This window comes from Panthera tigris, chromosome B1, assembly GCF_018350195.1.
Source record: "Panthera tigris isolate Pti1 chromosome B1, P.tigris_Pti1_mat1.1, whole genome shotgun sequence".
Classification (NCBI taxonomy): domain Eukaryota; kingdom Metazoa; phylum Chordata; class Mammalia; order Carnivora; family Felidae; genus Panthera; species Panthera tigris.
The window spans coordinates 129,721,775-129,742,910 of record NC_056663.1 but is presented as its reverse complement, the minus strand read 5'-3'; the positions used below and the strand labels follow the sequence as shown (position 1 = coordinate 129,742,910).

The 21,136-nt window shown below is 35.4% G+C and overlaps 1 protein-coding gene across 6 annotated transcripts in view; it reads left to right on the top strand.

Annotated features, from left to right (window-relative positions):
- Positions 1-21,136, top strand: part of CCSER1 (coiled-coil serine rich protein 1) — an 855,904-nt gene that overhangs the window by 232,151 nt on the left and 602,617 nt on the right. The window lies entirely within an intron of this gene.

The following is a 21,136-nucleotide window of genomic DNA, read 5'->3' as shown; positions in this document are numbered from 1 at the left end:
TCGGACGCCCGACCGACTGAGCCACCCAGGCGCCCCTGCATAGGTTAATGTTGATACAATAAAGTTGACCTCAAAATTAATAACTGCCAATAGCAGCCACAAACATACACTCATAAACACATAAATACACAGAATTGTAGTATGAGATAAATTCATGTTGAATGAATTAAGAAGGGAGCCCATTATATTTGTAATACTTTAAGTTTATATCAAAGCATAAATCGCCATGTCTTCAAATACAAAAATTAATCCTGTTGAAGTAAGTTATAAGAATTAATTGTATATTCAAATTTAGATATTTGAGTACAAAGACCAGCTCTTACTTACTTTTGTAATATTGCTTTTAACACCTTTAATGTAGTCATTTTCAAATTAAAGTAGAAATAACATTAAACTGAAACTTTAAAATCTTAGTCTTACTGCATACATTTGAGAAAATCAACAGATTGGATTTCAGTGTCCTTATTTTTAACTTTTTGGAATTAGACATAATGTCTAAGATTATAATTTTTTTTGTTTATGCACTATTTTTATATTATAGATAATACATTAAAAATTATCAAAAGAAGGCAATGCTTATATTTTATTTTATTTTATTTATTTATTTATTTATTTATTTTTTCAATGAATAAAATATTTTATTTTATTTTATTTTATTTTATTTATTTTTTAATATATGAAATTTACTGTCAAATTGGTTTCCATACAACACCCAGTGCTCATCCCAAAAGGTGCCCTCCTCAATACCCATCACCCACCCTGCCCTCCCTCCCACCCCCCATCAACCCTCAGTTTGTTCTCAGTTTTTAACAGTCTCTTATGCTTTGGCTCTCTCCCACTCTAACCTCTTTTTTTTTTTTTTTTTCCCTCCCCCATGGGTTTCTGTTATGTTTCTCAGGATCCACATAAGAGTGAAACCATATGGTATCTGTCTTTCTCTGTATGGCTTATTTCACTTAGCATCACACTCTCCAGTTCCATCCATGTTGCTACAAAAGGCCATATTTCATTTTTTCTCATTGCCACGTAGTATTCCATTGTGTATATAAACCACAATTTCTTTATCCATTCATCAGTTGATGGACATTTAGGCTCCTTCCATAATTTGGCTATTGTTGAGAGTGCCGCTATAAACATTGGGGTACAGGTGCCCCTATGCATCAGTACTCCTGTATCCCTTGGATAAATTCCTAGCAGTGCTATTGCTGGGTCATAGGGTAGGTCTATTTTTAATTTTCTGAGGAACCTCCACACTGCTTTCCAGAGCGGCTGCACCAATTTGCATTCCCACCAACAGTGCAAGAGGGTTCCTGTTTCTCCACATCCTCTCCAGCATCTATAGTCTCCTGATTTGTTCATTTTGGCCACTCTGACTGGCGTGAGGTGGTATCTGAGTGTGGTTTTGATTTGTATTTCCCTGATAAGGAGCGACGTTGAACATCTTTTCATGTGCCTGTTGGCCATCCGGATGTCTTCTTTAGAGAAGTGTCTATTCATGTTTTCTGCCCATTTCTTCACTGGGTTATTTGTTTTTCGGGTGTGGAGTTTGATGAGCTCTTTATAGATTTTGGATACTAGCCCTTTGTCCGATGTGTCATTTGCAAATATCTTTTCCCATTCCGTTGGTTGCCTTTTAGTTTTGTTGGTTGTTTCCTTTGCTGTGCAGAAGCTTTTTATCTTCATAAGGTCCCAGTAATTCACTTTTGCTTTTAATTCCCTTGCCTTTGGGGATGTGCCGAGTAAGAGATTGCTACGGCTGAGGTCAGAGAGGTCTTTTCCTGCTTTCTCCTCTAAGGTTTTGATGGTTTCCTGTCTCACATTCAGGTCCTTTATCCATTTTGAGTTTATTTTTGTGAATGGTGTGAGAAAGTGGTCTAGTTTCAACCTTCTGCATGTTGCTGTCCAGTTCTCCCAGCACCATTTGTTAAAGAGACTGTCTTTTTTCCATTGGATGTTCTTTCCTGCTTTGTCAAAGATGAGTTGGCCATACGTTTGTGGGTCTAGTTCTGGGGTTTCTATTCTATTCCATTGGTCTATGTGTCTGTTTTTGTGCCAATACCATGCTGTCTTGATGATGACAGCTTTGTAGTAGAGGCTAAAGTCTGGGATTGTGATGCCTCCTGCTTTGGTCTTCTTCTTCAAAATTACTTTGGCTATTCGGGGCCTTTTGTGGTTCCATATGAATTTTAGGATTGCTTGTTCTAGTTTCGAGAAGAATGCTGGTGCAATTTTGATTGGGATTGCATTGAATGTGTAGATAGCTTTGGGTAGTATTGACATTTTGACAATATTTATTCTTCCAATCCATGAGCAGGGAATGTCTTTCCATTTCTTTATATCTTCTTCAATTACCTGCATAACCTTTCTATAGTTTTCAGCATACAGATCTTTTACATCTTTGGTTAGATTTATTCCTAGGTATTTTATGCTTCTTGATGCAATTGTGAATGGGATCAGTTTCTTCATTTGTCTTTCTGTTGCTTCATTGTTAGTGTATAAGAATGCAACTGATTTCTGCACATTGATTTTGTATCCTGCAACTTTGCTAAATTCATGTATCAGTTCTAGCAGACTTTTGGTGGAGTCTATCGGATTTTCCATGTATAATATCATGTCATCTGCAAAAAGCGAAAGCTTGACTTCATCTTTGCCAATTTTGATGCCTTTGATTTCCTTTTGTTGTCTGATTGCTGATGCTAGAACTTCCAGCACTATATTAAACAGCAGCGGTGACAGTGGGCATCCCTGTCGTGTTCCTGATCTCAGGGAAAAAGCTCTCAGTTTTTCCCCGTTGAGGATGATGTTAGCTGTGGGCTTTTCATAAATGGCCTTTATGATCTTTAAGTATGTTCCTTCTATCCCGACTTTCTCAAGGGTTTTTATTAAGAAAGGGTGCTGGATTTTGTCAAAGGCCTTTTCTGCATCGATTGACAGGATCATATGGTTCTTCTCTTTTTTTTTGTTAATGTGATGTATCACGTTGATCGATTTGCGAATGTTGAACCAGCCCTGCATCCCAGGAATGAATCCCACTTGATCATGGTGAATAATTCTTTTTATATGCTGTTGAATTCGATTTGCTAGTATCTTATTAAGAATTTTTGCATCCATATTCATCAGGGATATTGGCCTGTAGTTCTCTTTTTTTACTGGGTCTCTGTCTGGTTTAGGAATCAAAGTAATACTGGCTTCATAGAATGAGTCTGGAAGTTTTCCTTCCCTTTCTATTTCTTGGAATAGCTTGAGAAGGATAGGTATTATCTCTGCTTTAAATGTCTGGTAGAACTCCCCTGGGAAGCCATCTGGTCCTGGACTCTTATTTGTTGGGAGATTTTTGATAACCGATTCAATTTCTTCGCTGGTTATGGGTCTGTTCAAGCTTTCTATTTCCTCCTGATTGAGTTTTGGAAGAGTGTGGGTGTTTAGAAATTTGTCCATTTCTTCCAGGTTGTCCAATTTGCTGGCATATAATTTTTCATAGTATTCCCTGATAATTGTTTGTATCTCTGAGGGATTGGTTGTAATCATTCCATTTTCATTCATGATTTTATCTATTTGGGTCATCTCCCTTTTCTTTTTGAGAAGCCTGGCTAGAGGTTTGTCAATTTTGTTTATTTTTTCAAAAAACCAACTCTTGGTTTCGTTGATCTGCTCTACAGTTTTTTTAGATTCTATATTGTTTATTTCTGCTCTGATCTTTATTATTTCTCTTCTTCTGCTGGGTTTAGGCTGCCTTTGCTGTTCTGCTTCTATTTCCTTTAGGTGTGCTGTTAGGTTTTGTATTTGGGATTTTTCTTGTTTCTTGAGATAGGCCTGGATTGCAATGTATTTTCCTCTCAGGACTGCCTTCGCTGCATCCCAAAGCGTTTGGATTGTTGTATTTTCATTTTCGTTTGTTTCCATATATATTTTAATTTCTTCTCTAATTGCCTGGTTGACCCACTCATTCGTTAGTGGGGTGTTCTTTAACCTCCATGCTTTTGGAGGTTTTCCAGACTTTTTCCTGTGGTTGATTTCAAGCTTCATAGCATTGTGGTCTGAAAGTATGCATGGTATAATTTCAATTCTTGTAAACTTATGAAGGGCTGTTTTGTGATCCAGTATATGATCTATCTTGGAGAATGTTCCATGTGCACTCGAGAAGAAAGTATATTCTGTTGCTTTGGGGTGCAGAGTTCTAAATATATCTGTCAAGTCCATCTGATCCAATGTATCATTCAGGGCCCTTGTTTCTTTATTGACCGTGTGTCTAGATGATCTATCCATTTCTGTAAGTGGGGTGTTAAAGTCCCCTGCAATGACCACATTCTTATCAATAAGGTTGCTTATGTTTATGAGTAATTGTTTTATATATCTGGGGGCTCGGGTATTTGGCGCATAGACATTTATAATAGTTATCTCTTCCTGGTGGATAGACCCTGTGATTATTATATAATGCCCTTCTTCATCTCTTGTTACAGCCTTTAATTTAAAGTCTAGTTTGTCTGATATAAGTATGGCTACTCCAGCTTTCTTTTGGCTTCCAGGAGCATGATAAATAGTTCTCCATCCCCTCACTCTCAATCTAAAGGTGTCCTCAGATCTAAAATGAGTCTCTTGTAGACAGAAAATAGATGGGTCTTGTTTTTTTATCCATTCTGATACCCTATGTCTTTTAGTTGGCGCATTTAATCCATTTACATTCAGTGTTATTATAGAAAGATATGGGTTTAGAGTCATTGTGATGTCTGTATGTTTTATGCTTGTAGTGATGTCTCTGGTACTTTGTCTCACAGGATCCCCCTTAGGATCTCTTGTAGGGCTGGTTTAGTGGTGACAAATTCCTTCAGTTTTTGTTTGTTTGGGAAGACCTTTATCTCTCCTTCTATTCTAAATGACAGACTTGCTGGATAAAGGATTCTCGGCTGCATATTTTTTCTGTTTAGCACACTGTAGATATCGTGCCAAGCCTTTCTGGCCTGCCAAGTTTCAAAAGAGAGATCAGTCACGAGTCTTATAGGTCTCCCTTTATATGTGAGGGCACGTTTATCCCTTGCTGCTTTCAGAATTCTCTCTTTATCCTTGTATTTTGCCAGTTTCACTATGATATGTCGTGCAGAAGATCGATTCAAGTTACGTCTGAAGGGAGTTCTCTGTGCCTCTTGGATTTCAATGCCTTTTTCCTTCCCCAGTTCAGGGAAGTTCTCAGCTATAATTTGTTCAAGTACCCCTTCAGCACCTTTCCCTCTCTCTTCCTCCTCTGGGATACCAATTATGCATATATTATTTTTTTTTAGTGTATCACTTAGTTCTCTAATTTTCCCCTCATACTCCTGGATTTTTTTATCTCTCTTTCTTTCAGCTTCCTCTTTCTCCATAACTTTATCTTCTAGTTCACCTATTCTCTCCTCTGCCTCTTCAAGTCGAGCCATCGTGGTTTCCATTTTGTTTTGCATTTCGTTTAAAGCGTTTTTCAACTCCTCGTGACTGTTCCTTAGTCCCTCGATCTTTGTGGCAAGAGATTCTCTGCTGTCCTGTATACTGTTTTCAAGCCCAGCGATTAATTTTATGACTATTATTCTAAATTCACTTTCTGTTATATTATTTAAATCCTTTTTGATCAGTTCATTAGCTGTTGTTATTTCCTGGAGATTCTTCTGAGGGGAATTCTTCCGTTTGGTCATTTTGGAGAGTCCCTGGCGTGGTGAGGACCTGCAGTGCACTTCCCCTGTGCTGTGGTGTATAACTGGAGTTAGTGGGCGGGGCCGGAGTCCGACCCGATGTCTGCCCCCAGCCCACTGCTGGGGCCACAGTCAGACTGGTGTGTGCCTTCTCTTCCCCTCTCCTAGGGGCGGGATTCACTGTGGGGTGGCGTGTCCCGTCTGGGCTACTTGCACACTGCCAGGCTTGTGTTGCTGGGGATCTGGCGTATTAGCTGGGGTGGGTAGGCAAGGTGCACGGGGGGTGGAGGGGCAGGCTTAGCTCGCTTCTCCTTAGGTGATCGACTTCAGGAGGAGCCCTGTGGCAGCGGGAAGGAGTCAGATCCGCTGCCGGAGGTTTGGCTCCGCAGAAGCACAGAGTTGGGTGTTTGCGCGGAGCGAGCAAGTTCCCTGGCAGGAACTGGTTCCCTTTGGGATTTTGGCTGGGGGATGGGCGGGGGAGATGGCGCTGGCGCCTTTGTTCCCCGCCAAGCTGAGCTCTGCCGTCCGGGGGCTCAGCAGCTCTCCCTCCCTTTGTCCTCCAGCCTTCCCGCTTTCCGCGCAGAGCTATTACCTTATGACCTCCCAGACGCTAAGTCGCGCTTGCTGTGGGAACACAGTCTGTCCGGCCCCTCCGCTTTTGCCAGCCCGACTCAGGGGCTCTGCTTGGCCGGCGAGCCGCCCCTCCGCCCAGGCTCCCTCCCGCCAGTCCGTGGAGCGCGCACCGCCTCGCCGCCCTTCCTACCCTCTTCCGTGGGCCTCTAGTCTGCGCTTGACTCCGGAGACTCCCTTCTGCTAATCCTCTGGCGGTTTTCTGGGTTCTTTAGGCAGGTGTAGGTGGAATCTGAGTGATCGGCAGGACGCGCTGTGAGCCCCGCGTCCTCCTAACCTGCCATCTTTCGGAACCTCTATATTTTAAATTTTACAATGTTTATATTTCATTACTCTGTATTATAGACTAATATCAAAAGAAGCTACTTAAAAATTTTTTGTTTGAATATGAATTTAGAATAATCATTTTTTAAAACATTCTTCCAGCAGTTGATTTGACAGATACTCTTTTAAAAAAAATGCAGATTTTTCTCACTTTTATACAGATACAATACACAATTTTGTCATTTACGTGTATGTATCTTAAAAGAATTACATACAGTGAAAATGTACACCCTCTTGGAGGGAAATTTGTCAGTATTTAGCAAAACTATATATGCATTTGCTTTTAGATTCAACTATCCAACTTCTAGAAATTTAATCCTAAAACACTGAAACATATAGAGTAATGTATGCAAACAACTCTTCATTACAAAATTTTTGTAATAACAAATATTCTTCAATAGGACATTTGTTAAATATACAGTGGTATACTAAGCAGTCATTTAAAGAATAATGAAAATGTCTGTATGTGCATGGCATGGCTGTCAGGATATGTTGTTAATGAGAATTTTGTAGTGTTAGATTAGACTGGTAATACCTAAATTCACTGATCACTAACATCCCTAAAAGTGAACAACTAGACATTTTGTCTCTCTTAATGCAATGCCTGGAGAAGTACATAGTAACACCACTCCTGCCCACAAGTACTTCATTCTACTCAATTCTTTCTAATAAATTGTGATTTTATAGGAATTATTGGGATGGGGGTGGGGGACAGTGAATGTTAAATAGCATGATGAAATTGCCAGCAACCAAATATGAGAAGTGAGGAATTCTACAGGATAATGGTCTGGTTCTTTAAACAAATAAAGTGCATGATAAAAATGGGAGAGGTGTTGTAGCTTTAAAGAGGCAAATGCAGGGGCACCTGGGTGGCTCAATCTGTTAAGTGTCTGACTCGTGATTTCTGCTCAGATCATGGTCTTGCAGTGTGTGAGTTTGTCCCCAAATGCAGCTCTGTGCTGGTGGTGTGAAGCTTGCTTAGGATTCTCTCTCTCCTTCCTTCCTTCTCTCCTTCTCTCTGCCCCTTTCCTGCTTGTGCTCACTCTTTCTCAAAATAGATAAATAAACTTAAAAAAAAAAAAAAGACAAAAACAGGCAAATGCCATGTGACATCTTTGTTGGCACATTTCTTGAAAAACTTAAAACACTATAAAAGTATATTTCTTGGTCAATCAGAAATTTGAGAAATGAATAAATTATTATAGAAATATGTTTTCATTTTGTTGGGTATTGAACATTTTTGTTTTGTTTTATTTTTTAAAGAAAACTTTAGAGAGATGCATGTGGTTGAGACAACATGATATCTGGGATATACTTTGCCAACATGCATGGATGGAAGAGGGAATAGATAAAACAAAGTTGAAAAGTTGTTGAAAATTATCAAAGCAGAGCAGTAGGTGTTTGAGGTGAAAGGTTCATGTATTAATTAATAATATTTTCTCTGTGTTTTGCATTTTTAAAGATTTTCAAAATAAAAAATAAAACTAATAATTAAAAAGAATAATAGATAATGTAGTGATCTTAGTTATGTTTGGTAGGCAATTGTGATAAAGAGCAAAGTGTGACTTAGCTCAATTTATTTGCTTGGGAACAAAAACAAACGTTATATTTGTAATTAATAAGTTTTTTAATGTTTTTATTTATTTTTGAGAGAGAGAGAGCATGTAGCAGTGAGGGGCAGAGAGAGGGGAAGGAGAGAGAGAATCCCAAGCAAGCTCTGCACTGTCACACAGAGCCTGATACGGGCTGGAACCCATGAACCATGAAATCATGACCTAAGCTGAAATCAAGAGCCAGACTCTTAACCGAATGAGCCACCCAGCATTCCAAAAGTTTATTTTTTTTTATTTTCAGAGAAAGGGAGGTGAGGAAGGGTAGAGAGAGAGGGAGAGAGAGAAAGAATCTCGAGCAGGCTCCACATTGACAGTGTGGTGCTCAAACTGAAGAAACCGTGAGATCATGACTTGAGATGAAATCAGGGGTTGGACACTTAACCGACAGAGCCATCTAGGTGCTCCTAAAAACAAATATTTTTAAATCTAAATTTCTTGTTTTATAAAGTAATGAGTGTTATATACTTTATTGTAAATAAAAGAATGATATGTTAAAAACCGTAAATGTCCTGAGTCTACTTCAGGATGTAGATAACTTGGTTAAAGCCAATACTAGAGTACCCTTTGAATCAATGGAGTCAACCACCTTTTTATAAAGTAAATGATGTCATTTTGCATACTTGAAGTACAATTCTGATAAATGAAATACTCCTTAGAGTAACTTGGGTGTGTTGAATGTTATTTACTAAAATATTTTTTGAAAATCTATTTCACTTTGGATGTCATATTGTAGGGTTTGAAAAAAGTCACAACTGTCTGTTGATGCACATTAGCTCAGAATGAATTTGTGCTTGAATAGGTGATACAATTTATTTTTTTAAGCAACATAATTAAAGGTCTTCTCAGCATATAAGAAGCTCATTGATAACTGATATTGATAAAAAGCTCATTAATGCTAATCATTTTAAAATGATGATTTAAATAAAAGTTATTTTTAAAAGTCTGGAAACTAAAATAATGATACCTTTAAATTCTGTTATTTACATTAGTGAAGATCATTGGAGGGTTTAAAAAAATTTGTTAGAGTAAAACATTTCAATTTTTGGCTCTAGAGTCCTATTAAAGCACAGATTTATAGCAATTTATAGTAAGGGTTAATATAATGGCCAAGATGATTTTTGTAAAACCCCAGAGAAATATTTTTATTTTGAAAATATTCAAATATTTTTAGTAATTTTCATGTGTGACATTTATAAATTTTATTCAACTTAACATATAATTATTAATGGTTAAATTTGCAAAGACTAGAGAAATCCTCATAAATAGAAAGTGCAGAATTTCTGCTGTCCCTTTTACTATAGTAATTTGTATATAGTAGATGCTCAATTGCTATCTATTAATGTGATTTTATTTAATACAGCCAGAAATCTTTGGCCATGTATATAGTGAGTAAAAAAAGATTAAAAAATACAAACAAAAATTAGTAAACCTCAATCATTTTATTTTTTTCTACAGAAAATCAAACACTTTAATTAGGAAATCTATTTACCACACAGAGTTTGAAACTCTGAAATAAAAAAAAATTCCTTGCACTTTTTTTTTCAACATGTATATATTGGACAGTGCTCACATTGAGTGATTTAACATGCAAAGAGACATTCTAATGTTAGTAGAATGCATAATGAGTGTACACAGTTAATATTCATATAATATTAATCATTGTTAGTTGATGTACTACTTGTAGTATTAGGGATATGAACTAAAGTATATCAACCAGGCAATTAAAATAATCAGAACGGCACAAACAAACCAGAAAACAAAACAAAACAAAACAATTTGAGTTGTGTGGTTCAAAGTTTTGTTATAGAAATGTCCATGTACTTGCATGGTTAGATGTGTCTGTATATTTCATCATGTTGTTATTGAATTTTGTGCTTATGACTGTACCTGCCTTGATAAAGATGGCTATTTTTTAGTAGTCATAATAATTTTGGAGATCTTTTCATATGCTTTTTATTTCATTCTTTGCTATCTGTATTTTCATCTAAAAGTGAATTGTAAATTTACACTTAGGTTTTAAAAAGTGTGTTTTGACCAGTGCAGTGGACAATTTGGAAAAGTTCCACAAATTCTTTAAATATATTAATGTATATACGGAGTCCTAAATTAAAACACACTCCCTTCCTAAAGGGAGAGGTAGTATAGATAATACTACAAATGAAGTATGTGTTTTATAGTGCAGTAAGTGGATATTATTAATGAAAGTAAGAAAGGACAGTTTCAATGAAGGAAAGGTATATGAATTCAAAGTGAATTCTCAAAAGGAGACTTGCCTTGAGGAAAAAAAATCAACTGTTCTGATAATTTACTTTGATCTTGGCATTATCTAACTTTATCTTTCTAAATTCTAATATAAAAGCTAAACTTTCAGATTAAAAAGCCTATGGATAAGCCTTCCAGGTGTTTTTAATCATATTTTCTTGAATTAATGCTTAAATTACTTTTCTGGAAAATATTTTTAATAAATAATTAATATGTTTCATGTTTCAAATACAGGATTATCAATTTGTTTAACGCTAGGCATTCATTTCCCCGTGGTAAAATATTATATTTATTGTTTTTTACTTAATAAATTATTTATAGTGCAAACATGGCCAGACACAGTTTTGATTAAAAAAATATGCTGACATTTATATCTTAATTAAAAGATAATTTTGTGACCGTTTTCACTTTTTATATTTCTTCTCACTCTCTTATTCACTGGTATGGTGGTGGTTTTGCCTCAAATCAAATCATGAAAGATTTTAGCAGTGATATTGATTAGATATACCTCAACAGTCCTTTGGGGGGAAGAAAAGTACCAACAAAATTTACTAGCATTTAATGTCTCTAAGACTCAAATTAATGACCTTAAAACTTTCCTTACAGTGAAACATGTTATGAACTGTACAGTCTGTCAAAGGAAAAATACCAGTAATATATTTTTGCCTAATATTTCTTTATATGGTTTTACCTGTTTGTGTGGAGGATTTTTTTTTCTACACATGGAAGCATCTTGCAAAGTAATCATTTGAGGAAAATAGAATAATGATAAAAGATGATATGAACAATAAGATGAAGCTACAGGTGAGGGTGGCACACAAAATGTATACTAGTATCACCATAGTGAATAGAAAATGTTACTTAGAATGCTTTACTAGCATATGTGAAGAAATACAACCAGTTGCATAATTAAAACTTTGTACCATCATTTATTCAGTCAACCAGTCAATGCATTTTATTAACTGAAGGAATTTTTGTTACTAAAGAACTGAAAGACATTTTGCTCACGTGTCTTCGTAAGATATAAATGATCGATATCAGAACAATTTCCTCAGCAACTCCTTTTAGTACAAGCTAGTGGCATCACCCTGCCAATTCAGTAGGAGCAGTTCTAAATGGTGACACATTAGTGTAACAAAAACTAGGAATTTTATGAGGATCTTGCCTAACCCAGAGACAAAATTCAGTTCCTTGTACATAGTTAACATTCCTCGGGCAGTTTTAACATTGGAAATAGTTGAGGTAAACATTGTCAAGCATTTTTCCTCATCTTACTTTAATGTAATTACGATAAAGCCCAATAGAATATCTATTGTGAAGCAGTGTTACTTCCTGGGGAGTCCTCCAAAATGAACAGCTTGCCAAGTGTTACCCTTATGTGACTAAATAAAGTAACTTTTCTACAAATAGTCATCACAAAGCCAGTTAAATACTGGATAGCGCATAGTGTTCAATAAAGAAGTAAGAGTAAGAGTTTGAGTTTTGGTTTCAGAACATTTAATCTGTAGCTGTTCTTTTCCACAGTAAACTAGAATAAGGTCGCATTTCTATTTAGACTATTAATAGTATTATCTTCAAATAATAATGGGGAAAATGCACCTGACTAATTTGACAGTGAAGCATCATAATTAAGTAAGTTAAAGTTAAAACACATTTTGGTGTTACCTGTTGGGCACGTACTCATGAAAATGCTGTTTTCCAATTCATTTCTTGGCTACTATGAGTTGGCTGTATGTCAGTTTTAGCAAGTAGTAGCTGGAAATCTAAGTTAATGGAAAGGAAAACTGAATGCCTATAATGAGCTATGCTTTTTTTTTTTTCCCCTAAGTTGTCTCAAGTTAATGTTCACAATAACTCTCTGAGAGGAAATTGCGTCTTAAAGTCCCATTTGAATTAAAGAAATGACAAATTAATATCAAAAGAGAGCAGGCACTTTGGAGACAAGACATAGCCAAGTTAGCATTCCAGCTGTACCATAGTGACCTTGGGCAAGTGACTGAATTTTCCTAAACAAAGTTTTTTTCATTGGTAAAATGACAATAAAGCTATCTCAAAATATCATCCTACCTAAATGGGAGACATATTTATATGTAAAGTGCCCTTCCAGTCATCTAGAATAAAATAGAAGCCCAGTTCGTTCTCTTGACTTCTTAAATTCCTTATCATAGAGTTTATTGAATCATTGGTTATTTTTTATAGTCCTTAGTTTCTTAATGCTTCATCATGATTATATGTTGTTTTAAAATTTGCTTTCTGATTTTAATTTTTTTATCTAAATTCTGTGTAACATTTTAAGTGATGTTTTGTTAGTATTATTTAAAATAATTAAGGTACCTTGCTTATGACAGGTGGTAAATTTCTTTGTGTTAAAACCAATGCATTTAAATGCATGGAAACATTTTTCCCCCCAGGTATTAGTCATGTGTCCAAAATACCACAACATATTTAAAATAGTAATTCTAGAGAAATAATAAATTTACTGTATTAAATAATTTAAAACTTATTAATCAAAATCATTAATGTTCAGAGACGAAGCCCTTAGGTTCTGCTTTGTCTTAAGTTTGATCTTTATAATTTGCAGATGATTTACCCAATTGAAAATATATTTTACTTATTTATCACTGTTTGATAAAACAATGCAATAGTCATTTGGATAATTGAATGAAAAAAAATTTATGTTGTTTTGTTAGTTATTTTGGACCTTATACATAAAAACACCTAGGGCAGTATCTCTTGGTATATGTCCAGATGTAAGTGGAGAAGTAATGGCCCAATGATATCAATTAGGAATTAATTAGGTAGTCGCTAAATAATTTTGAGTTTGATGAACAAGCAATATAAAATTCTGCTGTGAGTTAGGAACTCCTCCTGTGCCTATTAATTAAGGAGGTAATTTTTGTTATTAATTTTTAATGGATAATAGCACAGCAGAGCTGAGATGAAACCCTAGTGGCTTTGCTCATATGAATAGTAATGTACAAATTGCAACAACATCCACATAGGGAAAACTATAAAAATTAACTATAAGTTTTTACAAGCTTTGATATGTCTGGGTCAGGAAAAGTGTGCGTGAATTATCTTCAATATGATTATATAAAGCTGAGAAACATGTGATACTTAATTTTGGAAGTATTACACAGTAGCTACAAATCTGGATTAATAGGAACCCAATCTTGCCAATTTTGGTGATTTTTTTTTCCAGTCTCTATTAGCGAAAGATCTCAACCACATTTTTAAGTATGGTATTTCTCACATTTTATGTATAGAATGCCACAACACATGCAATTAATTTTGTGGCTACCATACTTCAAACTTATGCAATTATAGCATTAAATAAAATAATAAAGGAATAATAAGTACCAGTTATGGAGTCTTTGTGCCAATTCAGTGAGGAAAATAATTCTTTCACATTTAAGAAAATTGCAGCTTTGAGTAATAAAATACCACAGACAGTAGATGTCTCAACTGGATCCAAAGTTTTTCTGGCTCTGCAGCTCCATGTTAATAATTATGATTCTTTTGACTAATAGAAATTCATATACAGTTTTAAAATTACAACTATATAGAAGCTTTTGTTTTAAACTGGCTCACTTTTTCCTTTTTTCTTGTTTGAACATTCCAAAAAAATAATTTGATTTGAGATTTTTTTTTCATTTCCTTTATCACTCTTTATTGAGAAGAGAAAAAAATACTGAGATACAATTCATGTACCCTTCAGTTAACCCATTTAAGTTATACAATTCAGTGGTTTTCAATATATTTGCAGAGTTGTGCCTATATCGTCACAATATAAGTTTAGAACATTTTTGTCATGCCAAAAAGAAGCTGTATCCATTAGCAGGGACTCATCATTCAGCACACTTCCAACTCCAGGCCATCACTAAGCCACTTTCTGTCTTTAAAGATTTGCCTCTTCTGGACATATCAATAGAATCATACAATATTGCTGTTTTGTGATGGGCTTTCTTTCCTAAGCATAATGTTTTCAAGGTTTATTCATGTTGTAGTATATATATAAGTACTCCATTCCTTCTTTATGATCAATTAACATTCCGTGATATGGATAGATCACATTTTTCTACAATGTAAATATTTAATATGTAAATATTAACACACTACTGCACAAGCAATGGGCCAAATAAATCAAATGAAAAATCAAAATATGTCTCAAAACACAAGTAAAAGTAAACATAATATTCCAAAACTTATGGGATGTAGCAAAGCAGATGTTAGAGTGAAATTTATGCTGTAAATGCTTGTATTAAGAAAAAAAAAAAAATAAACAACTTAACATTATACCACAAGGAACTAGGAAAGAAGAAACTTATCTGAAATTTAGAAAAAGAATGAAATAAAGAAAAATCAGAAATAAATAAAATAGTCACTAGAGTAAGCAATAACATAACATTGAAAGTAATGTCCAGTTTTGAAAAAGAAAAAAATAACAAAATTGACAATGCTTTAACTAGATTAACTAGATTAATGGGAAAAAAAAAAGACTCATAAACCAAAATGAGAAGTGGAAGAGAAAAAAGTACAACAGATAACCACAGAAATACATAGTGAGATAACAGATTACTATAAACAATTATATACCAACAAATCAGATGAGTTAGAAAAGACCCCAGATAATTCCTAAAAACACACTAGTTACCAAGATTCAATCATAAATCTTGAATCCAAGAAGTAGGAAATCTTCTTAGACCAATAACAAGAATGAAAGTTAAATTAGGAATGAAAAATCTCCCAGCACAGAAAATCCCAAGACCAAATGGTTTCATTGGTGAATTCTACCAAATACTAAACAAATAGTAATTACTGAGAATCTTTATCAAAATTGTATAAATACTGGAATAGAGGGAACCCATTCAAAATCATTCCATGAGGCCAGTATTACCCTGATACCAAAGCAGAATAAAACCAATACAAGAACAAAAAGTCTGGTTTCTCCAATATTATTCCTGCTCTATCTTTTGACATCCATTTTGTGAGAAAGGTTTCTCCACCCTCTCACTTTCAATCTGCAGGTATCTTTATGTCTGAAGTGAGCCCCTTGTAGGTAGTATATAGATGTGTCTTGTTTTTTATTTTATTTTTTAATTCATTCTGACACCCAGTCTTTTTTGATTGGAGTGTTTAGTCCATTTACATTCAAAGTAATTATTGATAGATATGTATTTATTGCCATTTAATTGCTAATTTTGTCATTGTTTCTGAAGATTATCTTTGATCCTTTTCTTTGTCACTTTTGGTCTCCCTTGCACTCAGAGTCCCCTTTAATTATTTCTTGTAGGGCTGGATTAGTGGTCATAAACTCCTTTAATTTTTTGTTTGTATGGGAAACTTTATCTTGCCTTCTATTCTGAATGGTAGTCTTGCTGGATAGAGTATTCTTGGCTGTCGATTTTTCATTTTAAGCACTTTGAATATATCATGTCACTCCCTATTGGCTTACCAAGTTTCTGTTGAGAAATCTACAGCTAGCCTGTGGGTTTTTCCCTGTAAGTTAAGGACTTCTTTTGTCTTTCCTGCTTTTAATATTTTTTCTTTGTCGCTATATTTTGCAAATATAATTACAATATGTCTTGGTGTTGGCCTGCTGTTGTTGATTTTGATGGTAGTTCTCCATGCCTCCTGGTTCTGGATATCTGTTTCCTTCCTCAGATTAAGGATATTTTCAGCTATTATTTCTCCAAATAATTTTTCTACTTCCTTTCTTCTCTTCGTCTTCTTCTGGGACTCACATTTGATGGAGTCACTGAGTTCCCTAAGTCTGTTCTCCTATTGCATAATTTTTAATTCTCTCTTTTGTTCAGTTTCATTATTTGCCATTATTTTGTCTTCCAGGTCACAAATTTATTCCTCTGCTTCTTCCAGCCTGTTGTTCATTGCATCAGGCATGTTTCTAATCTCATTTATTGTACTTTTCATCTCTGATTATTTTTTAATTCTTTTATCTCTGTTGTAAGGGTCTCAGTGCTGTGTTCTAGTATTTTCTCAAGTCCAGTGAGTATCCTTATGATTGTTGCTTTAAATTCTCCATCAGCCATATCACTTTTATCTGTTTTGCTTAGATCTCTGGCTGTGGCCTTCTTCTCTCATTTGAGATAAATTCCTCTGTTTTGGCATTTTTTTCCAAGTCTCTGCCGCCTTTTCTGTGTTAGAAAAGCCTGTTATGTTTCCCACTCCTGAGAATAAGGACTTTATGAAGAAGCAGTCATATAGTGCCCAGGGCCTGGGCTTCAGGGAGTATCTCTGGTGTGTGCTGCATGTGCTCTCCTGTTGTGTTTTGGCTGCTCTATCCTTCAGGCTAGTTGCCTGTAGAGGCTCTCCTTGCCTGCTATGGGCAGTTTGTGATTCCTGGCCTGAATGTGTCTAGTTTAACTAGGTGTGCCCTGGTCTGCTTATAAAGTGAGACCTGACACCAACTCCACCAGAACTCAGGCCTTGCAGTACTCTATGGTCAGGAGACATGATGTGCACAGAGGTTTCTGTTGGTCTTCTGGGGGAGGAGGCTGCTGCACTGGAACTGAAGCAAGCTTGACTGAGAAGGACAGCCCCACTAGAGCACAGGGAGGGTGGAACTTGGTGTAAGCAAGTTAGTCAGTGTTGGTGTTGCACAGCATTGCTCACATGGCTCTGTGTTTATGCTAAAGGGCAGGGAAGGAGAATGGTGCCTGCCTGCTCCTTGGTTCCATGAGTGACATGGACATTGCCTCTCAGGAATACACTCTGAGAAGAATAAATAATCTCCCCACTGTGTGCCCCAGGTACTCTTCATGTTGCTCTTTCCACACTGACCCCAGGTTGATTGTCTGCCTTCTCTCTGGGAGCAAGGCAATGCCCTCTGGGCTCTATCCCAGTCAAGCCCACTAACCTTTAAACTCCAGATTTTAATAATCCCTGCTGGTTAAAAGAACTCATGAAATTCAGCCCCTCACATTTTCCAGGCCAATGGCTTTGGAGAAATGTTCTCCATGTTCATTCCCTGTGGGTTCTTCTTTCTCTTGCTCTTCTCTGTGACAATGGCCCCCTCCCCTCTGTAGCACCCACAGTCCCTTTCTCCCCAAGACCATGTCTCTGCTTTTCCTACCTTCTTCATTGTGGCCTCTTTTCTGTCTTTAGTTGTGGAGTTTGTTCTATCAGTCTTCAGGTAAATTTCTGGAGTGATGATTTCATAGTTATCTAGTTGTGTTTGTGGGTCTAGACTAGCCTAGGGTCCTCCTGTTCTGCCGCCATCTTGTAAAAACAAACAAACAAACAAACTGACTCTCTATTAGCTTTTCTTGTTATGGCCATCACTTATATACATTTGCCTTTGACTTCATGTAAGAAGCTGAAATTAACTTATATTGGTTTACTGAAGAATCTGTGTCGTGTCAAATATTGGTCTAAGTGTTTCGTTGTTTCTTGCTTTGCTCTTTTTTAACCTTTAATTTTTTATAAACTCTTTGGATTATCACTTTTAATCCTAACAACTCTCTAGAAAGTATTACTATTTTCACTTCATAGATGAAGCAATGGAGACCCAGAAGAGCACTGTTTTTGATCCAAGGTCACAGAACTAGTAAGTGACAGAACTCGGGTTTAAATGATACTGTTGTGACTTGATGTCCACCCTCTCTTTTCACTTTACAAAGGTCTCAATGATGTTTAGTTTTTAGAAACAGAAGTTATAATGGAGGTGTGAAATGTTCTCTCAAAAGACAGTGTTGGGTAATACTGTAGTGAGGATACAATTTTGACATTAGTTGTCATTTAATGGGTTTCATCTGCTGGTGCTATTTGTCTTTTTATTTCTGCTTTAGAGATTGGAGTACCTGTTTTCTGCTTGGTGACCATTAGATGGCAATCTTGTTCTGATAATGATGATAGTAATCCTAGCATACATTTGTATTCAGCTTTACAGTTTACACGGTATTTCAAATATGTTATCTCATCACATTATCACAATAACACTCTGAAATAGGTGTTAATATATCCTGAGTACAGTGAAAGAAGCAAATACTCTGTGGTTAAAAACTTATTGAAGTTCACACAGCCAATATTAATCCAGATCTTAATGTTAAATGACAAGTTCTTTTCACTATCTTTCTAGACCTAGCTGCTTCTAATTTTACATACAGTTTTAATACATTCAGTTACATATTTTTCATAAGCCACTGAAAATCATAGTAATGTCTTATAAAGGAGAAGAGTGTTGCTTCAACCAGGCATGCTGAAAATGGTGAAAAATAAGGACCAGTAAGTACCCAAAAAGCAAGGGAAAAGGCAAAGAGCTTTGAAAAGTAGACAAAGTCATGAAGTGTAACAGTGTGTGTTCATTTAATGTAGGAACAGACATCTCCATCTGTTTCAGTAGGTCATAGGCATTACTGTATTGCAATATACTACTTCACTGCATTTTTAAAAATTAACATCATAGCCCTGATTCATAAAGAAAAAAAAATATATATTCTATATACTGTGATAAGATGGACAACTATGTAATTCACTTTGGAAACATATCTATCTGAATTGTGTCTTTTTAACCTTTAAAATGTTAAGAGGAAGAATTCCTCAGTTCTTCATAAACTTTTTACTGTCCTGAAAGTATCATTTCATAGGGATTCCATATTCTAAAAAATTTGAATGTATTTTAAAATACTTTTTATGTAATTTATATATTTTCCCCCATATTCTTTCCCTAAGTTCTTGCAAATGAGTGGCTATAAAGAGAGCTGTGTATAAAGGTTTGTTAATTGTCATCCTTGAAAAAGTAATAAATTATTTATGATCTATTGATAGCATATAGGGATCATGCTATTACATAAACACAAAACTGTAGAATTAATAGTTATGCTTATTTTCAGGATAGATATTTCAAAATTTTAATAGTTTTTATTTATTGTTTCTGGTTGACCAGTTCATTAATTGACCAATTGATTAATTCATTAACTGGATAGTTTTCAATTCCCATTTTTAAAATATCAACTTATTGTTCAAAATATGACATTCACCTGGGTGAATTATTTTCCATATTCAGTTCACTGTGTTAAATGGGGTACTTAATGGACCCAACTGGAAGAGAATATCCGATATTATGAAGTAAAGCCCCTACTGCTTCTGCTCCCCATGGATATTCAGGAATTTAAAGGTCTTGTTCAAGGTCATTAAGTCATTTTGTAGTAGAAACAGGCCTGTTAATAGGAAGTTGACTAGCTACATTTAGTACACACAACTGCAATAAATTATTTTATTTTTTAATATAGCTGCCAACAGAGTGAATCATTTGTATTTGTGGATTTAAAAATGCCTCTGTTTTTTTTGCCTGTCACACTGTCCTATACTTCAGGAGGATTGCTTTAGCTATAAAGAACCTTTTAGATGGAACAGTTCTCAAAATCTAATCAACTGTAGCTGAGAAATGTTTATGCATTCTAACCTAATTCAATATTAAGTGACAACAATTTTGATGAAGTCATAGAATTTACTTGTAACCTGCTATTGTAGCATTTCATACTGTTATAAACTGTCTTGTGCAGTGCAAAAGGGCACTCAATGGCCCAAGTTCATTAGAGGATACCGTCAAAGGAAAATATTTCTTTCACTCAGCATGGTTTTTCTAGAGCAATTAGAAAGGAAATATGTGTCTCAATATAAAATTTCATGGCCTCTTACAATTATGTGGTGACATCTCTGTACAATTGCTTGAATAATGCCAACAACATCAGCTGTCACTGTCAAAACGAACAAGTAATTAAGAAAGCAAATGCTGTTTTTTCTTCTGAAGAAGTAGAATACTTAAGTATTTAAAACTATTCACCAATAAGAAAAATAAGCACTGACATGAAACATAATTTTCTACAATGCCTGAGGCAGAAAAGAGAGAAATAATAATGAACATTCACACTATTATAACAAATTAAATTTTGACTATACACACTAAAAACAACTACAGAGTTTCTATTCGTTGGAGTGTAAATTTTTAATAGCATCATTTTATCAGGTGTTCTATAGCATCATGCCTCTTGTATTTATGTTCTGATTCCTATCTTATTAATCAAAATTTCCAAAAATTTATAGTGGAATTGTGGATTTCTTATTATTAGGAGGACTATCTTTTCTATAACCAGACCTTTTAGTATGCTTGGGTAACTTATGTAAGACCAAGATTTGTCTCAATAATTAGTAGATTTGAGTGGTACTATGATATGTCACATGCTGGCTCCCCAATCTTTTTTTTTTTATTTTTTAATGTTTATTTTTGAGAGAGCGGCAGAGCATGAGTGGGGGGAGAGGCAGAGATAGAGGGAGACAAAGAATCTGAAGCAGGCTCCAGGCTGTGAGCTGTCAGCACAGAGCCAGACACAGGGCTCGAACTCACAACCCATGAAATCATGACGAGCTGAAGTCAGACGCTTAACTGACTGAGCCACACAGGTGCCCTGGCTCCCCAATATTTTGACAAGACATTGCTCAAGTTATTCCTTTTCAAGGTGAGGGGAAAATGCCACCTTTACTGAACTTTGGTTGTTTTGGGAAGGGGAAGAAGTATAAGTTAGGATTTATTGAGATTTTGAATTTGGTTTATGGCAAATCTTTCAATTTAGGAGTTTGATTGAATTGGACAAAAATCATGATGTGATAGCTTAGGAGTGTAGAATT